Source organism: Macaca fascicularis, chromosome 2, assembly GCF_037993035.2.
Source record: "Macaca fascicularis isolate 582-1 chromosome 2, T2T-MFA8v1.1".
Lineage (NCBI taxonomy): Eukaryota > Metazoa > Chordata > Mammalia > Primates > Cercopithecidae > Macaca > Macaca fascicularis.
The window spans coordinates 141,160,932-141,185,462 of record NC_088376.1 but is presented as its reverse complement, the minus strand read 5'-3'; the positions used below and the strand labels follow the sequence as shown (position 1 = coordinate 141,185,462).

The 24,531-nt window shown below is 38.8% G+C and overlaps 1 protein-coding gene across 12 annotated transcripts in view; it reads right to left on the bottom strand.

Annotated features, from left to right (window-relative positions):
- The window catches only part of CNTN4 (contactin 4), a 975,847-nt gene that overhangs the window by 103,893 nt on the left and 847,423 nt on the right, over window positions 1–24,531 (bottom strand). The gene's annotated exons all lie outside the window — the stretch shown is intronic.

Genomic DNA, 24,531 nt, shown 5'->3' with positions numbered 1-24,531 from the left:
TCCTGACCTTGTGATCCGCCCGCCTCGGCCTCCCAAAGTGCTGGGATTACAGGCGTGAGCCACCGCGCCCAGCCATCATTTTTTTTTTTAATGCAGATTGTTTATGCTACGGTTTAGAAGAGGCACATTGCAAAGGTAGCAGGCAAAGTGCTGCTTGGGCTGCCATGAGAATTCAATAGTCTGAGTTATGCCAGTGAATTTCCATGGTCCAATATCTAGGCCTCACCCTGAAGGTTCAGAACTTACCTTGCGTGGGTCATAAAGTAATCAGACTGATTACTTAAAATATATAAGAACTCATGAGAAACTAGTATATAAAATGGGGTGCTCACTTATTAATGTACCATGTGAAATAAAACTGCCATTCAGCCAGTTTAACTGGCACTTTCTTTCCTCCTAAACCAGTGGTTCTTAATTGGAGGCAGTACTGCCTCTTACAGCATGTTTGGGAGGCATGGAGGTTTTCTGTTTGTCAGAATGATTAGGAATGCCTGGGCCTAGGGATGCTACAGTCTTGCAATATGTGGAAACATCCATTTGAAATGCAACAGCCTCCCATTAGAGAAACACTAAATTAGAAATCCATTAGACAAATCAAAATATCATCAAGAGGCCAGTCACAGTGGCTCTTAGAACTACCGGTCAACCCAGGAATCCCATTACTGAATATATACCCAAAGAAAAATAAGTGGTTCTACCAAAAAGACATATGCACTTTATGTTCATCACAGCACTAATTACAATAGCAAAGAAATGGAATCAACCTAAGTGCCCACTGATAGTGTACTGGATAGAGAAAATGCAATACATATACACCATGGAATACTATGCAGCCATATAAAAGAACAAAATCATGTCCTTTGTCACAATATAGAGACAGTGGGAGACCATTATCCTAAGCAAACTAACACAGAAATAGAAAACCAAACACCACATGTTCTTATTAGCGGGAGCTAAACATTGAGCACACGTGGACATAGAATGGGAACAACAGATGCTGGGAACTACTAGAGTCAGGAGGGTGGGGAGGGGGTGTGAGCTGAAAAACTACCTATTGGGTACTATGCTGACTACATGGGTGATGGGGCCATCTGTAGTCCAAACCTCACCATCACACAATATACCCATGTTACAAACCTGAACGTGCACTCTCTGAATCCAAAATAAAGTTGAAATAAAAAAAGAAGACATACAAATGGCCAAAGGTATGTGAAAAGGTGCTCAGTATCACTAATCATCAGAGAAATGCAAATCAAAACCACAATAAGATATCTTCTCACACCTGTTAGAATGGCTACTATGAAAAAGACAAGAGACAACAAGCATTGGCTAGGGTGTGGAAAAAAGGTAACACCTGTACACTGTTGATAGGAATGTAAATTGGTATAGCCATGATGGAAAATAGTATGGTTGTTTAAAAAAAAATTTAAATTAGAACTACCATATAATTCAGCAATCCCACTTCTGGGTATATATTCAAAGAAAATGAAATTAGTATGTTGAAGAACTATCTGCACTCCCATATTCATTAGAGCATTATTCATAATAGCCAAGACATAGAAACAACGTAAGTGTCCATTACTGGATTAACTGATAAAGAAACTAGTAAATACGTACAGTGGAATATTACTCAGCCATAAAAAGAAAGAAATCCTGCCATTTGCAGCAACAAGGATGAACCTGGAATATATTATGTTAAGAGAAATAAACCAGGCACAGAAAGACAAATAGTGTATAATGTCACTTACATGTGAAATCTAAAAAAGTAGAGCTCATAGAAGCAGAGAGTAGAGCTGTGGTTGCTAGGCACTCTGGAGGTGGGGGAAATAAATGGGAAGATGTTGGTTAAAGAGTATAAAATTGCAGTTATAAGATGAACAATTCTGGGGGTCTAATGTACAATCTAGGTGGTGATGAATGCGTTAATGAATTTAATTGTGGTAATTACTACATAATATATACACAAGTCATGTGTACACCTTGAATATTGAATCCTTATCAATTAAATAATTAAAAATAAAAAATAAAATCAATATCATTTACCTATTAAAAATAAAAAAGAAGTAACATTCCCATCATTTATTAACTTAGATGTGAGTATATATTGCTTCTTTGATTTTTGTCTTTGCCTATTTTCCATTTTTTATATCTTTTTTATTGTGGCAAAATATATATAACATAAAAAATGCTATTTTAATTATTTTTAGGTGTTTAATTCAGTGACATTAAGTACTTTCACACTGTTGCGCAACTATCCACCATCCATCTTCAGAACCTTTTCATCATCTCTAACAAACTCTTTACCCATCTAAACAGTACTCCCCATGACCCCCTTCCCAGCACCTGGTAACCATCATTCTACTTTCTGTCTCTATCCATTTGCCTATTCTAGGTACTTCATATAAATGCAATTATGCAAAATTTCTCCTTTTGTGTTCAGTTTATTTCATTTAACATGAAGTTTTCAAGGTTTATCCATGTGGCAGCATGTGTTAGAATTTCATTCCTAGTTAAGGCTGAAAAATATTCTGTGTATACCCCAGTATGTTTATTCATTCTTCTGTCAGTAGACATTTGGGCTGTTTCCACTTTTTGATTATTATGAATAATGCTGCTATGAACATGGATGTACAAATATCTATCTGAGTTCTTGCTTTTAATTCTGGAGTAATCTCTACAAGTGGAATTGTTAAATCATATGGTAATTCTACTTTTAATTTTTTTGAGGACATGTCATGATGTTGATGCTGAATCATTTTACATCCCCACTAGCAGTGCAAAATTCTTCCAATTGCCCTTGGAAGAAATTAGAAGAAATTCCCATTTCTTCACAATATCTGTCATTTTTGACCATTCCTTTTGTTCAAACAGTTGTGTCCAGCATCCATTAGCACTATATCCAATAACAGCCACTTAAAAATCTATCCCTCTTTCAGTCTCTGCCATGAGATATTAGTAGGCTCCACTACTAAATGCTGGCATGAAGCATAGGGCCCAGGCTTAAATTAATCCAAGCATTTCATGTCTTCTGGCTATAGTGATTAGTTAGGGATAATTACATGACTCAGTCAAAGTCAGTAAGACTTTTCCTGCGACTTTCTGGAAAATGATTCTCACTCTGTCCTTCTGGAATTGAATATCTGAATATTTACTGTCTAGAGCTGCTGCAGCCATTTTGTGGTAATGAGGATGACACCTGTCTAAGAACTGAGTCAACGTGGTGGATAGAAGAGATGAGTTTGTGTTTATTTTGTCACTTGAAATCAGAAGAGGCCTAATAAACACCACGTGACTGACACATGCAATTACCATTGACTGTGCTGCTAGTTCAGTCATGCTAATAAATAAGATTTAGGTGCACTTTAGCGTTGAGTCTTGAGAAACAGCTTATTTTTATGGCTGATTTTGCATCTAATCTTGCTCATTATGTATGACTTTTAAAGTTCATCTCTAAGATTTTGGTGAGCACCTGGCTGTCTCTTCTGCCTACAGTTTTTTAGTGGTCCATTTAACTTTGTAATGTTTTATAAGACTTTTCATGGCAGATTTGCCCTCTTGATTATTTCTGCTTTAGCTAATATCAAAATGAGGTTGCGCTGCTGGATAACCTGGCTGCTATTATCCACCACCCATTTCTTCCTTCAAAATATTCTAGGTGATTGGGGTGGTGCAGGGCTGAGGGCGGGAGGTAGGGAATGAGGGTACAGTTACACATTAGCTTTAAAACCTATTTAATTCTGACAGTCAGAATTCTTATAGTGAGAGAAAACGATTTGAGAACAAAAAACCAAGGTTTTAAAACCTAAACAAAATTGTCCAGAGACAGAAACTCAAAATTAATACTAGGCAGACAGGATGAAAACACTAGAAAACTCCATATGGAATTTTGGTAACCAGTTACTAGGCCCAGATTGCATGACTATCAGGTTATTGCATTGCAAGATTAAATGCACTAAAGCTGTAGGTCTTTGCTATCCATCCCAGGCATAAAAGGTTCTGACTCTAATATATGAACTGCCCTCCCCCTCCGTGAATGGGGGAGAGAAAAATCAGAGATTGTTGGCTCTATTGATTTGGATGACACATGTTCTCTGAACCACCTAGGGGGATTCTCTGTGGACTGAATGAAATTCAAAGGTCAGAGAAAAAAAACTGATAAATATAATTGCAATTTCTTTGCAGCACTGTATTTGATGACAAGACATTTGACACAATGACAATTTAATATGTGGAAAAAGAGAGAAAGGCCAGACATACTGTCCATCTGTAGTAATTGATCTTTTGCAAGTTCCCAATGCGCACTGAGGGACAACTTTCATAAATAGCTTCTTCCTATAACCTAAAGGGAGAAGGTGAAAGACCTTGTTCATTTTGGTGAAGTTTCCTCTTTCTCTCCTGAGGACAGGCTGACATAAGGACATCAAGCAGAGGCATCAGAGGATGCTGGGTGATGTCTAGGCAATCAAGATAAGGTTTCTGAATGGAAACTCAATTTCCCTTAGGTTAGTTTTACGAAGCTGCAATTATCTTGTGTGACATCTAAATAAATCTCCATTTTGGAAAGGATTACGCATAATTTAGAAAAGTTAATTTGGGAATGAATGATTCAGAAATACTCCATTCCCTGTGTAGTATGAAAACCAAAAAGTGTTCCTAAGAATCGACTTAATTTAGAAAACTTATTTCCTAGATAATTGGCCCTAAACATTTTATCTAGATTCTTAGCATGGTACTTGGCAAATGATGTAGTCACCAAATAATATTTGAATGAATGAATCAATGCATTAATGACTCAATTAATCAATGAATCCCTCTAGGTGATTCAGAGAACATGTGTCATCCAAATCAATAGGCCCAAAAAAGCTTTACTGCTTTCCTCTCCTTTCACTGAGGGGGAAGACACTTTATATGTTGGAGTCAGAACATTTTTGCCTAGGACAGATTGCAAAGACCTAGGTAGGTGTTGAATATATCATTCAATATACTCAAATTCTGGGAGAATTGCAGGCTGGAAATATAAAAGACTTCTCCAGTGTTTAGGAAAGTTGGAAGGCTATAGACTAAGAGGAAGACACCGAGGAAGAAGGGACATATACAAAAAAGGCCCCAAAACTGCACCCTGGGTCAGTTTAGAAGTTGTAGAGCGGAGGAGGAATCAATAGACAAACTGAGAAGAAGTGGCCTGGATGGACAAGAAAATAAACCCAGAGGACTATGCGGTCCTGGATGCAAAGTGAAACAAGGCTTTCAGAGGGAGGAGTGATCTACTGCCTGTGTCAAATGCTGCTGAGAAATTGAAGAATGGAAGCTAGTCATTACAATTAACAATCGGGGGGGGAGGGAATTAACGTTAACAAAGGTCATTTCGGGGCAGTTGGAAGGAAAGTCTACCAGTTAGGGGAGCTTGGTAGATGATGGTACCATTCATGAAATGGTGGCACATGGTGGAGACATGTTTGAGAGAAGGGCAAGATGTTGAGATCAAATCCAAATATGCTAAGTTTGAGATCAAGCAAGATGCTACATATAGTGGACACAGTTTATGTCGTTTTGAAGTCAAATAATCTACAGACGAATTCCAGTTTTGTCACTTAGTCATCTCTATGTCTATGATTAAGTTAGTTGATGTTGATGAGCTTTAGTTCCTTCAAGTACAAAATGAGCAGAATGACAATGAGCTGGAGTGTTTGGGGGAGATTTAGATAAGGTACAGTATATGTAAAATACCTAGCACATATTACGCACTCACTCAACAAATGCTTGCTGTTGCTATAATCAAGTTGGTGGAGATGCCCAAAATATAGCTACTTGGTAATTCCCATAGTTAGTATTGCAGTTCTAATTAGAATACTAGAGATTTGATGCAATTGATGTGAACTGTAGTAGATTAAACAGCAGTTCTAAAGAAGAAACAGAACAGTTCAAAATTAAGTAATAAATATTTATAGTGAATTGACAAAATCATACAATGCTGTATGATTGAGCCATAAAAAATAAAAATATAGAATGAAAATGTTGTATTTTTCAGTAGGGAATGGTATCTACTATATACTGTCAATCAAAGAGTCAAATAATAAAACAATAAGGTATTATATAATTTCATTTTTGAAAAAATGCACACAGACCTAAAAATGCATATAAGAAAACCTCTACAGTGGTTAGAGATTAGAGCCATATAAAAAGCACTTTCTCATCTAATGAAATCTCACCAGAACACTGCAGGTATTTCTTATTAAGTTCATTTTAAGTACAATAAATTAAGTGACTTGCTCAAGACTACATAGATGGCAAAGCTGTGGCTCTGATTCCATTCCCCAAATCTAGTCCTTTTTATGGTACTGTAGTTACCTCAAGATCCAAGAGAGTCTTAGACTAAGAGTTCAACATACATAGGGAGCTGTGAGTCCAGACAGGTTCCAACTATATCCTAGAAACCATTTCACTAAGGCTTTCAATAAGGCTGCTTTGGGAGAAGGTAGATCTTACGCTCATCCTCTTTCTTTTTCTATTTTTAAGTAGTTCTGCCTTTGCTTCAAAAAGCTCCATACTACAAGGGCAGCAGGACTCTTCACCAGAATTTGGGGCCTCAGGCCAGGGGTAGAAGAATGGTCTCTCTGTGTTGACTGACTTTTAGAACCTTCCTGGCACCTGGGTACAGAGTTGGGAATCACCTAAGTCTTCCTGCAGCTGATGTTCAATCTGTAAAGTTTCCCTTTAGTTCATCTGTTTTTCTAAAAGTCTTCTAGTGCAGGGATCCATGACACATAGGCTAGTTTGAAGGTTAAAATCCTGGCATTCCAAAACAAAACTTCTTTTTTTAATAGTGCATTGAAGGTAGTCACTACAGGCAGACATTCCCACATACTATGATTTTTGACACTTGTAAAAAGGAATTTGCAATGAAAATATCACCAGTGAAACTACTGTGGAGAGATGAGCCACCTTTGTTTTTCTGATATACACATATGAATGACTGAAACCTTCCTTGTAGGATCTTTTCATATGGAAAGTTAAAACACTTCTTGGAGTCATGGAGAAGACAGTAAATATCTATATATTACCAATAAGTTTAGACCAATTTTACTTGAACAAAATTTACACAGTAGTCTAGAACAGGGGTCCCCAACCCCCAGGCTGCAGACAGACTGGTACTGGTCTATGGCCTGTTAGGAACCGGGTGGCACAGCAGGAGGTGAGCAGCCTGTGAGCAAGCATCACAGTCTGAGCTCCACCTTCTGTCAGATGAGCAGCAGCATTAGATTCTCATAGGACCCAAAACTTATTGTGAACTGTGCATTCGAGGGATCTAGGTTGCATGCCCCTTATGAGAATCTAATGACTGATAATCTGAGGTGGAACAGTTTTATCCCCAAACAACCTCCCACCCCACACGCCATCTGTGGAAAAATTGTCTTCCACGAAACCAGTTCCTGGTGCCAAAAAGGGGACCACTGGTCTATATGACTTCCCGTTTTGCAAGTAGAGGGCAGATTCATTGTTCATTATTTATTATCAATGATAACAACAAAAGACAATTCTAAGCTTTTCATGGGTTACCTCATATAACCCTTTCTAAGGTCGTTACTATTATTATCACTATTGAACAGGTGGGGAATTAGGTTTCAAGAGATTAAATAACCTGCCCAAAGTGATACAGCTAGTGGAATTCATTCATCACATATGTATTTAATATCCATTATGTGTCAAATACTATGCTAAGTGTGTAAGATATGACAATGATCAAGGCAAACTTATGTTTTCATGAAATGTAAGGTCTAGCATAGGAGACAAATTCTAAAAAGTAATTTGAATTTCAAATGTTATAAAGGATAAGTTCATGGGCTGTGGAAATAGAGATTAGATTATCTTGGGATTCAGGAAGGTCTCCATATAGAGTTAAAACGAATTCATCGAAGAATGCTGGGATACCTTTTCATCCTCCACATTCATAAAGCACCGACAAGGGAGCTCAAATGAGAATCTAGGTGAGCGGCCACATGTTGCCTTCTCTATTCTTTCTCAGCTTATGCAAGACCATCTGGGCAATTCGCACTCATTTGGCTGGAAGAGGACCTATTCCAGCATCTTTGGGCTCACATGTCATGCACAGAGGTAAGCAAATAACCTCATCTGGATGTCACTAAGACAGGGATCTGCTACTCATCACAGACAGTGGCAGGCCTAACTGCTGAGCACAAGGTGCTTATATAACAAGCTACTAATGTGTTTGGGGCTTCCCAAACTCATTTGGCAGGTTCAGGCCCATTGTCCAAATCTCCTTCAGCAAGAATCAATGAAGCATAGACATACAATGACTCATTCTCAGAGGATGCAGATGCCAGACAACCTGAGTCTGCACAAAGGCAGCCAAAATGTTTCATCCCCCGAATTTCAGCAACTCCCGTGTCAGCACATGCCTGTGGGAATACACAGCATCCCACTCCAGTGCTAGCTACCCTTTGAGGAAACAGAGCTCTCTGGAGGGGGCACATCCATTTTAATTCCAGGAGTCTCTGCAATTCCACATGTTTGACAACTCCATTAGTCATGGATAAGGTACTTAAACAGGTGGGTGACTAGTTAAGTTGGATGCAAACATCTTTGCGAAGCAAAATGTTTCAAATTGCTCCCCTTCCTCAAATTGCAGATATTCACGTTCTTAAGTTGTTTTATTCAAATGAGATAAGGTAATTATTTTTAACCACTAAGATAAACACCCAAATGCCATTAAAGAGTTACTTTTCTAAGTTAGATTTAGAGAAAAACATATAAATTAAAGACGATCTATCTGTTTGCCTGTATCAGTTAGGGTTTGGGTGTTTTAAGTAACTAAAACAGACCAAAGTCTGTTTCAAACAAAGCAAAGTTAAATTGTGTGAAATGGGGAACTTATTGAAAGGATATGGGTAACTCACAAACTGGAGAAAAAGCAGAACAAATAGGGCTTGGAAAGGACAGCAACCAGTAGTAGCTCTGGGGGTCTAGAGAGTAGAATTTAAGTGGCAGTATTCCCAGGGAGCTGCCATCCAATGACTCTGTTCTGTGTTTTGCCCATAGGAAAATTCTGATTCTTGAAAGAAGGAGAGGGTCTGATTGGCTTAGCCTGTGCCTTCCCATAATTCAGTCCACTGGGTAGAGAAAAGCAGAGCACTTGGCACTGAAAAAAGTAAGGAAGGTTGCAAAGAATGGGAAAAGGCCCTTCCTGAAAGGATCACTAGCATGCTTCTTTTAGACAAAGAAGCACTAGAAATTGGGCAGAAAAAATAAACTTCATAATATCCATATTCTTTCTGATATCATTTCATCTATGAATCCAGTAGGAATTCAGCTAATTTTCCATCACACTCATTTTAGCTGGCATGACAGGAGCAAGGTCTTTTTTGAATGTGCTTGAGGTCTCTCTGCAAAGACAACATTTCAGCTGAGATACGGGACAAGAAGGAGCTGTTCATTAAGATCGGGGAACAGAGTGTTTCAGTCAGTGGGAAAAGCAAGTGCAAAGGCCCTGAGGCAAAAAAGAGCTAGATGTCACTGAGGAACTGCAAAGCTGGGGTGATTGTAGCTAAGAGAAAGAGCTGGCAAGCAGTAGATGTGGTCAGAGAGATAGTAGGGGCCTGGCTATGTAGGACACTGCAGGATATGGCAAGAGACTATTTGAAGTGAATGGGAAGTCACTGGAGGGGCTGATTAGTTGTCTATTTTTCAGCAAGACAGTATCAATGAGCCTTAGTTTATTTTACCTTTTTAAAAATGGTCTAATACATAACCCCTTTATCAAAGACTCTCAAGAAAAGTTGTGTTTTGGCATTCAGGATTTCGAATATTAAAAAACACTATAGTATATTTATTTCATATAACATCCCAAGAAAAGTGTGGTTTACTATCTCACAACCCAACATATTATTATTTCTGTGATTCAACATGGGGTAAATAAAGACAAAGTCTATCAATAGTCTCAGTTTGGTTTTGCCACCAAATGAGTTTGCTCCAAACCTGCCAGAAATAAACAAATAAATTAATAAGAGAAGAAAAAGACAGAAAAATATTTTTTTGTTTTCAGAGCTTTTTGGATTTCAAAGATATGGATACAGGATTGTAGGCCTGTGCCTGCAGATACAGGTTTTCCTGTGAGTCTAACATGCAATGGAGGGTCAACAAATACTCGTTCACTTTCCTTTCTCTGTTACCACCACCACTTGTCTCTCAGTCACAACACCCAAATTTGTCAAAATAAGTAAGAAGCACTCCTACCCAGGGTTTTTACTATTTTATTTGTTCCACTTTGCATCACAAACGTCAGTTTCTTCCTCTCTCTAGGCTCTGTGGGCTTGAACATATTGTAGGTTTGTAGATCACAGAGCTTGTCAGGTTTATAGTATAATGGGGCCAACCGGGAATGCCACCGCCAACAAAATCCCACAAAGAGAACAAACCTTCCTAGAGTTTCTAGGTCAGAACCTACTCTAACAAAGTGAGCTATGAAAGTGCCTTTATATAGTAACTTGTTTAATTAAGATAACAGATGTTACTATTACACAAGTCCTAGTGAGCCACTATTTAATTGGACACTCATTCACATGGCTTGTGACTGGTAAAAACCAGTTCAACCAACCATTTCCCTTGTATGAGCTTTTTTCTCCCTACAATTAAATTGAATAAACAGTGAATATTCATTTAATAGAGACAGTTTTAATGGCACAGGAGTTTAATATGAGCAATAACGTTAGAACAGAATAATTTCCTGACTTAAAAGGCAAGCTTAATTCTCTGTTTTATCTACCAGGCACTAAGTTAGGCTGACAATCAGCTGTGTAGGAAAAATTATACAGAAAACCCTCACTTGGGTGTTGTTAGATGTCTGGTACCTATAATGGAAGAGATAGGGATCTGGCTGTAGCTTTTATACTCAGATTTTAATACAATCTGGGAAGAGGGTTAATTGACAACTTGCCATTCATGTCCGTATGACAGAGCAAACGAAGACAAAAAGAAAAACAAAAAACCAAAAAATAACAAGAGTAGATTGGTACAATCTCTAGGGAAGAGAAAATACAGAGTTTCTACTATTAACCATTCACGGTAAAATAAAAAGAACACTGTACTATTTTCTTATTTTATTTATTTATTTTTTTTGAGAAAGAGTCTTGCTCTGTTGCCCAGGCTGGAGTGCAGTGGTGCAATCTCGGCTCACTGCAAACTTCGCCTTCCAGGTTCACACCATTCTCCTGCCTTAGCCTCCCAGGTAGCTGGGACTACAGGTGCCCACTACCAAGCCCTGCTAATTCTTTTTTTTTTTTTTTTAAGTAGAGATGGGGTTTCACCATCTTAGCCAGGATGGTCTCAATCTCCTGACATCATGATCCACCCACCTCGGCCTCCCAAAGTGCTGGGATTACAGGCATGAGCCACCGTGCCCGGCCAGAACACTGTACTATTATAGATGTGAGGAAAGCTTCTTGTCCAGACTTCCACAGGTAGTCTGAGGAATTTCAAACCTTCTTCTCCTTCTGAAATGATCATTGGTAACATAAAGGGACAGAGCTAGGTCTAGACCTACACGCACCATTGCCTACAGGGGGTAGGTAGGTCATAAAAATGAATGAAGCTGGCAAGAAGGTTTTCATGACATGCTTTGCCTGTACTTGAAAACACAAGAAAATTTGTTATGGGGCATAAGAAAACATACTCTTTTCCTGTATTTTCTTGAAGTGTGTGGTTTTTTTGACTACATTTTCTTATTTTCACTTTTTGATAGAGAAACAGACGCAAAAAATATTTTATGTTTACTGTAAGAAAAACTACAATGTGAAAAAAATGATAAGCAGCAACTGACACCACATCTTAATGTGGGATACAAGGATTGTATGGCTAACTGAAGATTTCATGTTTTTGCTAAAAGGATAACTCTTCTTAGCTCTGGATAAGTATTGCCATACAGAAATGCAGGCTGGCCGGGGGCAGTGGCTCATACCTGTAATCCCAGCACTTTGGGAGGACAAGGTGGGAGGATTGCTTGAGCCCGGGAGTTTGAGACCAGCCTGGGCAACAAAGGGACACCTCACTGCTACAAAAAGTTAAGAAATTAGCTGGGCATGGTGGTGTGCACTTGTGGTCCCAGCTACATGGGGGCTAAGAAGGGAGGATTGTTTGAACCCAGGAGTTTGGGATTGCAGTGAGCCATGTCCACGCCACTGTACTCCAGCCTGGGCAACATAGTGAGACTCTGTCTCCAAAAAAAAGAAAAAAAAAAAAAAAGCAAGCTGTCTGTTGCAGATCCTTCAGTTTTTGAAGAGATGTCCGAAGTCTGGATTACAGGACATGTGCCAAATTATAAATGTTGGAACCTAATTTTAAAAAATTAAACGTGGAGCTAGCTAATATACTGTGCTTGCCAAAGAAAGCTCATTTCAGTGAATCCTTGGTTGGATAATTTTTGGAACCTTCTGGTGGGGTTCTAAATACTCTTCTTGCTAGAAAGCTTTATTGCTTTACAGTGAGACATAATGTTAAATGAGCATATACATGTCAATAGTTAGTTAAGAGACGTGTCATAAATCATCTAACCTCAGTTTTACCATAAATGTAAAACAAAAGTACTGGGGAAACCAATAAATCCCATGGCTTGGAAAGCCATGCATGACAGAATGTTCAGGAGGGATTTTCCAAAGCATCCCCTTGCCTGAGATTCTTATATATCATACACTCCTATTCACCCTCCTTTCTCCCCTTACCTCTCCCCCATCCCCACTTCCTCTGACAATCGGTGTGCAATGAACCATTTTCAACAATGCAGATATGTTGCATCCCCCAGGGATGGCTGAAAAACAGAGTTTTCAACTGGTAGTTGAAACCCACCCATCTGTTTATCTCTAAAGTTTCATTTAGCCCTAAAATCCTAATAATCAGATTATATTAGTTACAGGAAAAGATATACATCCTTGAAAGAAGATGAGACTCTCTGGACACTACTCTTACCTAACATGACATGCATCTATAAGTTGTGCAGAACATTTCTGCATTAAAATCTTCTATCTCACTTTTGAAAACTTCCAAATGAATTTGAATGCATAACTACATTGTGATGTATATATAATGGGTTCTATTTTTCTAGCCCTCATTTTTTTAGGTTTGACACAAATCTATCCTCTAGGCAATGGGTATGTACTAAGTTATGCTAATTAAAGTGTCCTTTTTTCATGCAATTCAAGGCAGAGAAAAGACACTGACTCTCTTGCATAAAAAGTTATAGGGACTAGGCGAAGAGGTGGTTTTATTGATCTGATATAGAAGTTTTTTCATTTTCTTCAGATATGCTTTCCTCCTTTCCTCCCTGTCCCCTCCCTCCCTTCTTTCCTTCCTCAAATGAAGTTATTGACAATCTTTGACAAAAGGTAAGGAAGAGTGGATAAAGGCGGAGATGGGGAGGTGCCCAGACATTTTTAAGAGACAGAGGGTGGAAAAGGAGAAAGGGAATTCATAAAACGGAGAGTCCCCAAGGCAAAAAATGGGGATACTGTCTAGGTCATATTCCCTGAGTCCGCTTTTTGAAGAGGGGATCGGAAAAAGGAAATGAGGCAGAGGAATCACACTGCGTTCCCTTGCCAAGAAAGAATCAATTACAACTTATGCTTTGAACATCATGAGAAATTCGGACAGATTCCTCTGGGCATCCTGTTGAAGACTAATTGGCTAACATAAGACTTTTTTTTTTTTTTTTTTTAAATAATGAGTAGTTCTAAATGTTTCTTTCCATGATAAGGGTGCCATACAGTCATCTCTTATAATTATATGAGAGAGTACTCTACCCAGATTCCCCTCCTTCAGGCCAATGCATTCTACCTCCAACAACTCTGCCCAAGGATATGGGGCAGCTTAAAGCTGTATCGCTCATTGAATTACCCCCTGAAATGGGGAACTGCCTCCACTAAGCTTATACCCCTTATAGGTGATGATCTGAGGCCCATGACTGGCTCATCAGGGATTTAAAGACCACATTCCCTTGCCTCAAGGTAAGACCACTGTGAAGGGCTATCTGAGCTCCAGAGCTCTCAGTGGGACTGGCTGAAGCCCCAGTTGCAACCAAACTGCAGGGCAGTTTCTCTCTCTGTTCAATTCTGCCTTTCTCACTTCCCTGCAGGTGTATCCTCAGAGACACTCCCGTGTAAACCTTCTGTATGCAACCTGTCATCTGAGTTTGTTACAGGACACCCAGTCTACGGCAGTAGCAGTAGCCTTAGACAAGGTTCTGGTAAAGTTCAAAAGAGCATTCATATTATTTTTTACTTCAGTTGCCTCAAATATTTGTTAAATAAAGACAGAGGCTATCATTTGAAATTTGAAATTATTCCTGTTAGTTTTGTTACATTTTGCTTTGCTGTTATTTTGGTAGGTGTTTAATAGAGTCTAGTATTCAAGGAGAGCAAAATGTGTGACATATTAAAAAATAAATACAAAATGGTTCTATGGAGTAGCAGAAATAATAAAAGTTTCACTACCAACATCATGGGGCTCAACTTTGCATGATGGTCAGAACAGAAATGAATGCAGTCACATGGAGGAGAAGCCAGTTCAGGAGTTCTTAGACTACATGCTGCTCTTAGCTTTAAAATTCTACTACTTAGATTTATGTTTTAACTCTGTGCTATTGTGCTCCTGAGAATGAAATGGAAAAAAAAAAATCTATGCTCTAGTTATCTCAAAATGTTGCTGTTAATGTAAAATTTAATAAAGGAGGTGTTATATTTATCTTGGTATTTGAGGGTGTGGAACAAAAACCAAACCAAACAAAGCAACACCAAAAGAAAAAAAAAAACCCTAAAAAACAAAATTCATTTTTTCTCTGAACCATGTCCTTGGCTTGTGACTATGTTTGTTTGAGTGATACAGGTAAAGGTTATTAGAGCTACCGAGGAAAAATTCATCAGTGGATTTTTATTTTATTTTTTACTATGGAACTACAATTCCATTATTATATAATCACATATACAAGTACAAACACCTGTAGGCAAAGTGCATCATATGGGTATCTGTTCCCAGCATCGCAAACACTTACAAATCAATTGCTAGGGAACTGTTTTTGTGGCCATTATAAATATTACCAGCCGAGGGGGGCAGATCACCAGGTCAGGAGTTTGAGACCAACCTGGCTAACATGTGAAACCCCATCTGTACTATAAACACAAAAATTAGCTGGGTGTGGTGGCATGTGCCTCTAATCCCAGCTACTGGGGAGGCTGAGGCAGGAGAATCGCTTGAACCAGGGAGTCGGAGGTTGCAGTGAGCCGAGATGGCACTACTGCACTCCAGTCTGATAACAGAGCAAGACTCCATCTCAAAAAAAAAAAAAATATATATATATAGATATATATCTATATCTATATATATACATAAAACCTAGGAGTCTAAAAATAAACAATGTAACAATCTAAATAACATCTGCATCTCTATAACCAAGTATTCACTAATCCACATAAAACACTGGATGTTAAATCAAGAACGAAGATGGTGCAATTGCTAAGAACTTGCTGAGTGTTCCTTCTCATTTGACTGTGCTCTCACTCTTTGCTTCTTCCACACTTGAGGGAACTAGAAGTAAAGCCCTGTTCTCCCTGGGCTAATTGTAGGCTTGAGTTGTTCATGCCATTATCCTATATTGGGATAGCTGGTTTGCTTTTGATTTAGCTATTCAGTTTTAGGTCTAACAGCCTGTGGAAAAATATGTCAGGAAAAACTTGAGACTCCCTGGAGCTTTTACCAAGCCTTCTTCATCGTTGACTCTGTGGAGAGGAATCGGCTGTGAGCTAAATGATTCTCCTATTTGCTGATTGTCCCATGGCACTTGCATCTTTGTACCACCCTAAAGGTGGCATTCTGACGTTTGCCCTCATGATTCTCTTTGCCCTACTGTATAGTATACACCTCGTCTAGATTGGGGACACACAATAGTTGCACTCCCTATTCTTGCCAGCAATTATAATCTTGCATTTTCTTCTAATCTGTCCTTATACAATCATGGTTGTGAAAATTAATCATGGAATTCCTAAAGTAAATAAAGCCTTATATCCACTTAGAGGAAAGCTTTCCGAAGTTTTTGCTCCCTGAAACCCTAGTCCCTTGAAGTATTCTGTGCAGTAAAATTGATTTCTAGATAAATTTGGGAACCACGCTTCTTAAAGATTCTCAATGTAATTAACATATTAAAGATTCTGAGAGAGTCTGCAATACAAAATGTTTAAATTGTACTTCTTATACTTATTTGATTATAGAACACCACTTTATATCCTATACATTACCTCCCACCCCATCTGAAGAACTAGTGTTGGGAAATATTGATGTAGTATTTACAACTGTACCCTTACATCAAGCTTCACCATTATAAAGCTCTATAGTTGGCCCTACCTCACAGAAGTTAATTTACTAAGGTGTCCTTCATCACCACGTAATTTGCCAAATGTATGAAAATTATAAGGCACATCTGTGAAATCTTGTATCTACTGTAGTAATTGTGTCTCATGAGGAAGATTTTGCTAAGATTTTACTATTGGACAAATCAATTGTTTTTAATCTTATAAACACTATGGCTGTAACTAATTATGTTTCTTTCTTTGATTGGGAAGCAAGACAGACACAACCAGACCTGTGAATTATACTGAAAGTATTTCTATATGCTAATTTTATTGCTGCCATTGTAATTTTTCTACTGACAATTCTCCATTATTTCAACTCACTAAATTACTTTTATCGTTTCTATTGCTTTTATTTTTGAAGAAGAAGTCTCTAGTCCTCGTGAAATGAGGCTGTAAGTTCACTGATTTCTTTCTTCATTTATTGAACACATACTGACTAAAGCCCTGAGTTGTATTCCAGGGCTAGTGCTGGATAAATAGTGGTGAATGAAACCAGGTAGATCCTGTCCTCACACAGTTTACAGGCCAGTTTAGGAAGGCAGATAACAGTAAAGTCAATGAAAATGTAAATATGGAATTACAAATTCAGAAAAATGCAAAGAAGAAATTGAAGAGGAAAGGAGGCACTGATGTTATAGTGAGAAATGTGGTATACATGGCCTCAGACCTGCTAGCACTTACATTCAGGGAAAGGGAGTTAAAGAAGGAATTAAAGATGTAAGGGAGGGGAAATGAAACAAAACACAAAAATAATACAACAAGGAGCCAGATCATGCCATGCCTTGTAGGTTGTGTTCAACAGCTTAGCTTCTATCTTAAGCATTTGTGATGAGATTTGATTTCCATTTTGTGAGAGACCATTCTGGCCACAGCACAGAGAACAGATTGGAAGGGAATGAGTATAGAAGCAGAGCAACCAGTTGGGGCTACTGCAACAATCTGGGCAAGAAATGAGGGTGGTTGGGCCAGGGCACCAGCAATGCACACAGAAAGAAGGAGATAGATTATATTCTTTGGAAGTAGAGTTTTTAAAATTTATTAATACATAGGATATATGGGGTGATGAAACAGAAATTAGCAGTGATTTCCAGGTTTCAGGCTTAAGCAATCAGAGAGATATGGTGTATAACTGACTAAGGTTCAGAGTGGAGATTGGTGGCAGGAGTGAGTTCCTTCTGAGGGATGTTAAGCCTACATTGCTCAGGGGAGAATCTTGTACTGAAGACACACATTTGAGGGTTGTCAGTACACACATGTTGTTTACAGCCATAGGAGGGGAGGAGATTGCCTAGAGAGAAAGGGAAAGTAGACAGAGCAAAGGAGGCAAAGTGGATGAGGAAGATGCAGATGTGCTGGAAGGAATAATCCAATAGGAAGAGGAGAAGAGGGAGAGTTTGATGATGTAGAGAAAGAGCAGGAATGACTGAAGGAGTGAAAGTCCTTGAGAAAAAGAGAAAAGATAATAGTAATTTTAAATTGCACTATTTTCCTTCTGAGTTGGAACACATTGCGTTCACCTGAAAAACATCTTTCTTGGTATTAAGAGCAGTCAGCCTCATTTTTTCTATAACAATTTTATGCATCCTTTGGAACAAACCACCTTTTTTGGAATAAAACTCTTTAGAGCAAATCAGTATGTGGGAAAGTCAATGCGTGTGGAAGCAACTGAAAATATAAAAAGCTCAATTCAAATGTTATTTCTATCACATTGACCATTAAACATAGTCCAGGCCTCCCTTTTCCTCAAGTGCACAATCACTTCCATGACCACACTTTTAGAAGATGACTGTGACTCTCATTTTATTGAGACTGAGGTCAAAGTTATGTCATACTAAATTCCTCAACTCCCTCTTTCACCCTGAACTTCTCTGAGACTTTACTCATCCTCTCTTCCTACCCACAGAGAAGACAGGTTCCTCCTCATTTCCCACAATAATTGATTTCTAGTCCATTCTCCTGCTCTCTCCTTGAGAATCATCTCCCCTCCCTTATATCTTTAACTCCTTCTTCGATACAGCGTGATTTCCCTCAGGTTATAAATATTCCCCAATCTCCTCCATCCTCATGAGATTCTTGCCACAAATATGTCACTCTTTTGCAGTATATCTAAGTTTCCATTTCCTTACTTAACACCTGCAAAAAGATCCACTGCATCTGGCTGCTTACCATCCAGCCAGTACAGCTTTTGCACTTATCAAAAGTATTTATTTCAAGGTCACTTGTGAATTCATTGTCACCAAATATGTATCATTGGTGGTCTCATCCTGAATGACTTTGTGGCCACACCCGACATTGTTGACCACTGTCCATTCATGATACCTAGAATTTCACAGCAGCCCTATTTTGTGGTTATCTGTTTAGCTTTCTGAAAATTTTTTTCTGTTTCTTTTTCTCTTTCATGCATACTCTGCATAAACCAGAAGAGTCTGTCCACAGCCCTTTTGCTTTTCCCTTTTCTCTCAATGAACCTCGCACACCCTTATTACTTCAAAGGTAACAATCTGGAAAGTCTTGTTTCTCCACCTGATCTGTCTCAGGGACTTTAAACTGTCATGGCCAACTCTGAGCTGCATATGCCCACAAGTAGTCGTGTTCTGTAAATGTTTAACACAGTGGCTCTGGAAAAAATGCCCTCAAAGTGGGCCTATTTCCATGGTGTAAATACTCTCCTGATGGCCAATGTCAAGCTACGAATGTGAACTATCACTGAACAGGGAGCTGGGAACAGATGTGCAGAATCCACTCTTTTGAGCCCTTGCTAGTGGGCTTCAGCACAACAGTGCATAAGCCTTTCAAATTCAACAAACCAACACTGAACTCATCACCTATCTAACGTGGGTAGGCTACTTCCAGAGATTACAAATAGGCATTAAGAAACCATTCTTTCCTTACAGTTGAAGGATTCGGTCCCATCTTTGTTTTATATTTAGCAATTTGGGTAAGTGATCTTGCTTGGAGGAATACATTCCATCAAATAATGCATCTTACACAGAGCTGCTTTCAGCCTTGTTGACTTACTATAATTGATCACTTTTAGGGGCATGGAAGGTTAAAAAATTTATCCTAATGTCATCAATTATTTGTTTTCTTTTAAATTTTAAACTCCTGTTCCATGATATAATCATGTTGTTTCACGTGGGAAGAACAGTTGAATTACAAAATATTACTTATCCTAGGGAGAGCTGTAGGAGGAATGGTGTACATTAACACCCATGCCCATACCCCACCACACACACCTACCCTATTTAATGGAGTCTTTTACCCACCACCTGGATTTCTCATCAGGCAACCTATAATTCTACTATATGTACCCTCTAGGTACCATATGTTGTAATTATATAGAAAGCCAAGTGTTGCTCTAATTAGATCATTTGGCAAAAGGGATTTAGAAACATCATGATGGATATTTACTAGTAGAGATCTAATTAACTCTGGAATATCTGTGATTGAAATATGAAGAGAAAACTCTTTAACGGAAATATAGGGGTCGAACTTAGTATATGATCCCAGACCTTCAATATTTACATGGCATCAATACATCTAAGCAGTCTAGCAGATTTTATTTCTAGAGATGACAAAGTTAGGAGGAACCCAAATTATCTGCCTTGTCTCTACTGAGAAGGCACAAAGCACTGCCTGTCTGGTTTTAATATCCAGTCACATCACTTCAGTTCTAATTGCTCTTAATTACATGCCACTTTGGTTTTAATATTTTCATGATCACTTAACTCCATTTGATGATACAGAGCTATTTTCTCTGAACAAAGGCACGGCTGAGGTAGTTCAAGGACTTAATTTACCTCTTCTCCAAAGGGTTTAGATGTTTCTAACCCAGCCCTGAAATGAGACCATCCTACCATTCTCCCCCTCAGGAAATGATAAAGCTATGGATCTGAATGCTGTCAATTTATTATTGAAAATATGAAATGAGTATCAGGAAAACCTGCTATGCCAGTCCTATGCCAGGGAGGTAATGAAAGTTTTATCTCCCTTTTAAACCTTAGAGAGAAGCATCTAGTGCTTGTTCCTTCCTCAAGCAAACCTGGTAGACATGGATGCAATGAGTGAGACCTGGATTTGAATTCCAGACTTAACATTATCAAGCTTTGCAACCTTAGGTAAGGTAAATAAATTGCTTTCTTCCAGCCTTGGTTTCCTTATCTAAAAGATGGAGTCCCAATAATAGGACTGATCTCATAACATTTTTACGAGGATTAAAAGAAATTAAGCAGAGGGCATAGTAAAGACAAAAAACAAAACAAAAAAAAAAGCGCTAGGTATTACTATTATTATTGACAGATGGGGGGTTGAAAGTGCTCATTTTTTAACAGAGATAAAAATGGCCACAAGATACCCATGAAATACAGGACTAGAGCCAAAGTAATAAGTAACCTAAACCCCTAAGGATCCCCAAAGCCTAAAATGTATTCATAAATACATAAGTGATATAACAGGAGATCAAAGTCTCATTTCTACTTAATGGCTAGAGATTCCCAAACTTCTTCACAGTTAAGCTGACTCACAGTGTTTCTGGCACTATTATTTTATATCCATTCATATTATTTTACAGTGTTAATAAACTCTAGTTAAACCTGTAGCTTCTTCCTGTTGATGTTTGTCCTTCCACCTCTTCCATCTAAATGCTGCAGATAGCAACTCCTCCACCTGGCTGGGTCCCTCTCTTACCCTCATTTCTTGTATAGGACTTGCTGCATGTGCATGGGCTCCAGCATGGAGACTTCTCCCTTCCCTGTCTTCCGCTCTCTGTGGAGCATTTTCTTTCACAAAGGCTTAACTCACTTCCTGTTGGAAGCTGATTTTGGAAGACCCTGCCTGACCAAGAGTCTCTTCCCTGTCTGTTCCCTAAGCACTGCTACGGACTCTGTTTGGGCTATATTATGTTAATTTCTGCTTCGCTGGTGGTTTCTAAATTGTTTCATGTGTGTATACAGGGTCACAGTAGCTGAATTTTATAAAACTCTAGAAAGCAAGTCCTGTGATGGCTGTCTTCTCTTTCCTTCTTCAACTGAACTACACCGTTCATAAATATTTATCATCATAAACTTTAAACACCTGTATAAAATAGTCCATGCAAAACCATGGATCCTTAACCAAGGATGGAGATTTCCCATTACTTCAATTTTTTATTGGTTGTTCAGAAATACAGGGAAGATAACCAGGTATCTACTTTTCTCTCCACTGCCACCATCCCTCACCCTCAATGTCTTCACATTTAAAGCTCCCCTGGGCTCTGATTTCTCCAGGGAATTCAGATTTTGGGGGCATGAAAAGAAGTTCTTCCTGGCAAAAGCTGGGAGACACTGCTCTAGAGGGCAAAGTGAGATAATTTGGACCTCCAACCAAATTTACTTCCCCTTTGCTTTGCATAAGATGGACATGCTGGAAGTGACAATTTAATCAAAAGGGTAAGTCACAAAGAACAAATAAAAGACACAGCAAACAAAAAACAAACAAAAAACCCAAGGTGGGGGAAGATCATGTTACTATGAAGATGTTTTAATACTTCACATTTCCAGAAATGTACCACGAGTTACACCAGAGTTTGGCAAACTTTTTCTGTAAAGGGCCAGAGAGTAAATACGTTAGGTTTCTTGATCTGGGTGGGATCAGTCCCACTTAGTCAATCTCGCCCTTGCAGCATAAAAGCCCCAGCCACAGGCCATTTGTGAATGAATGAGTATGGCTGTGTCCTGTCCAGTAAAACTTTATTTGTGGGCACTGAATTTTGACATTTGCATAATTTTTATGTGTCACAAAATGATATTTTTCTTTTGATTTATTTCTTGCCATTTAAAAATGTAAAATCATTTTCAGTTTGCCAACTGTACAGACACAGGTTGGAGGGTTGGATGTGGCCTGTGGACTGTAGTTTTTCAAGGCCTGGATAAGAGCATTTCAGGCAAGGAGAACAGCAGGTTCTCAGGCTTTGCAGCAAGAGGAAGAAGGCCATTTGAAGAAATGAGAGAAGGTCCATGTGCTCAAGAACTGAGGGTAAAGGTGAGTGAAGTGAGACAGCTGGTAAGATAGCAGGCAGGAGCCTGAGTAGCATACAGAGCCTTTCTGGTCATCTCATAAGACTTAGTGTCTATCCTGAAGTCAATGGGGAGCCACTGCTACATTATCATACCTGAGTGTGCATTAAAATCATATGGGAAACAAGTATTCTGATTCCTGGGTCCCATCTCAGAATTCCTGAGAAAGCATCTTTGAAGAAGGAGAGAAGGACTCTGCTTTCTAAAATATATCTCAGTTGATTTTGCTGCAGTCAGCCTGGCACTGAGCTACAGAGCTAAGTTTGGGAACAACCACCGGATCTTTGCTCTGGGAATGGAGAAACACTGCCTTAGGAAGTCGAAGTGCTTTCCCAGGTGGGTGCATGGTAAGTCACGGCAGATACTACTTGAGTACAGACACTGAACTCAACCAATGGAGGACAGGCAATAACTGAAAAGGAAGTGTGAAGCTCCAAGACAAAATCATTCCCTCACTCTGTCTGTTTCCCAGTGAAATGCAAGCTTCTTGGCTTGCCATGCAATGCTTTTCTCAACTGGATTCTGAGAGATGTCCCAGTTTTATCTCCCCCTGCTCAAACCTTTCTCTCTACTTTCCTTTCAAATACATTTCTTTCCTGCTGCTCCTTGCACCTAAATATCCTACCACTACCTTTTCTCCAATCCCCTCCAAGAATCAGATGATTTGGGTTGGTTCATTCATTTCATACAAGAACATTAGTGCTTATTCTACTCTAGGTATAGCACAAGGAGCTGGGAAACCTGTATGCTCCAACACAAATCGCGCTTTTCATCATGGCCCTTTCAACCTCTTAGGGAAAATGAACATTAATTACATAATCGATAGCTGTAAATATGAAGTTTACAACTATGATAAGATAAAAAGTCTCTGTTAAATCATGGAAGAAATTGTTTTGTTCCTTTTCTATGACACATGTAGAACCTTGATTTAAATTCATTTATGTTGCCTGTTATGGGGAGGGGGAAGTGGGGAGGGATGGCATTGGGAGTTATACCTGATGTAAATGACGAGTTGATGGGTGCTGACGAGTTGATGGGTGCAGCACACCAACATGGCACAAGTATACATATGTAACAAACCTGCACGTTGTGCACAGGTACCTAGAACTTAAAGTATAATAATAAAAAAGAAAAAAAAAAAGAATGAGTTCATGTCGTTTGCAAGGACATGGATGAAGCTGGAAACCATCATTCTCAGCAAACTAACACAGGAACAGAAAACTAAACACCACATGTTCTCATTTCTAAGTGGGAGTTGAACAATAAGAACACATGGACACAGGGAGGGGAACATCACACACCAGGGGCTGTCAGGGGTTGGGGGGCTAGGGGAGGGATAGCATTAGGAGAAATACCTAATGTAGATGACGGGTTGATGGGTGCAGCAAACTACCATGGCATGTGTATATCTATGTAACAAACCTGCACATTCTGTACATGTATCCCAGAACTTAAAGTATAATAAAAAAAAATTGGTCATTTAATGTAAAAAAAAAAAAAAATTAGTTTATGTTGATAATCTCAAATACATCTTATACCAGGGAGAAACATGACAGATATTCATTAAACTGAATTTCTCAAAGGTGTGATGTGGTAAGTTTCATCTTGTAGAAGATTTGGGTGAGGGCTGGTTCCAATGAAATCATTTAAGAGGTTGGTTGAATCGCTGTAAACTTTACACAAGAGACAATGAGGGCTGAAAACCAGGGGAGTGGCAAAAGACTTACTTGCAAGGAGGGGACTAATATGGGAGACACTTCAAAAGATTTTTTTTTTGAAAATCAAGTGTTACCTTTAGATTGGACACTTTTTAAAAAGTAGTTTCATATACAAATTCCATTATATATTTTGAGTTGTATAACCACATGTATGTCTTGTGGTATTACTATGCCACAAGACTAGAACAAAGGGTCAGTCCCATCTCAGGTAGTCACTGGAGTTAGTCATCATTTTAACCCTGGCCATAAAATAACGTGACACACTATACCAACATAGAAAAGGCTTGTGGCTGAGGGTAAGTTTATGGGGTCTCCCAGAGGACTGGGCCTGTGGATTCTGACAAACATTTTTAA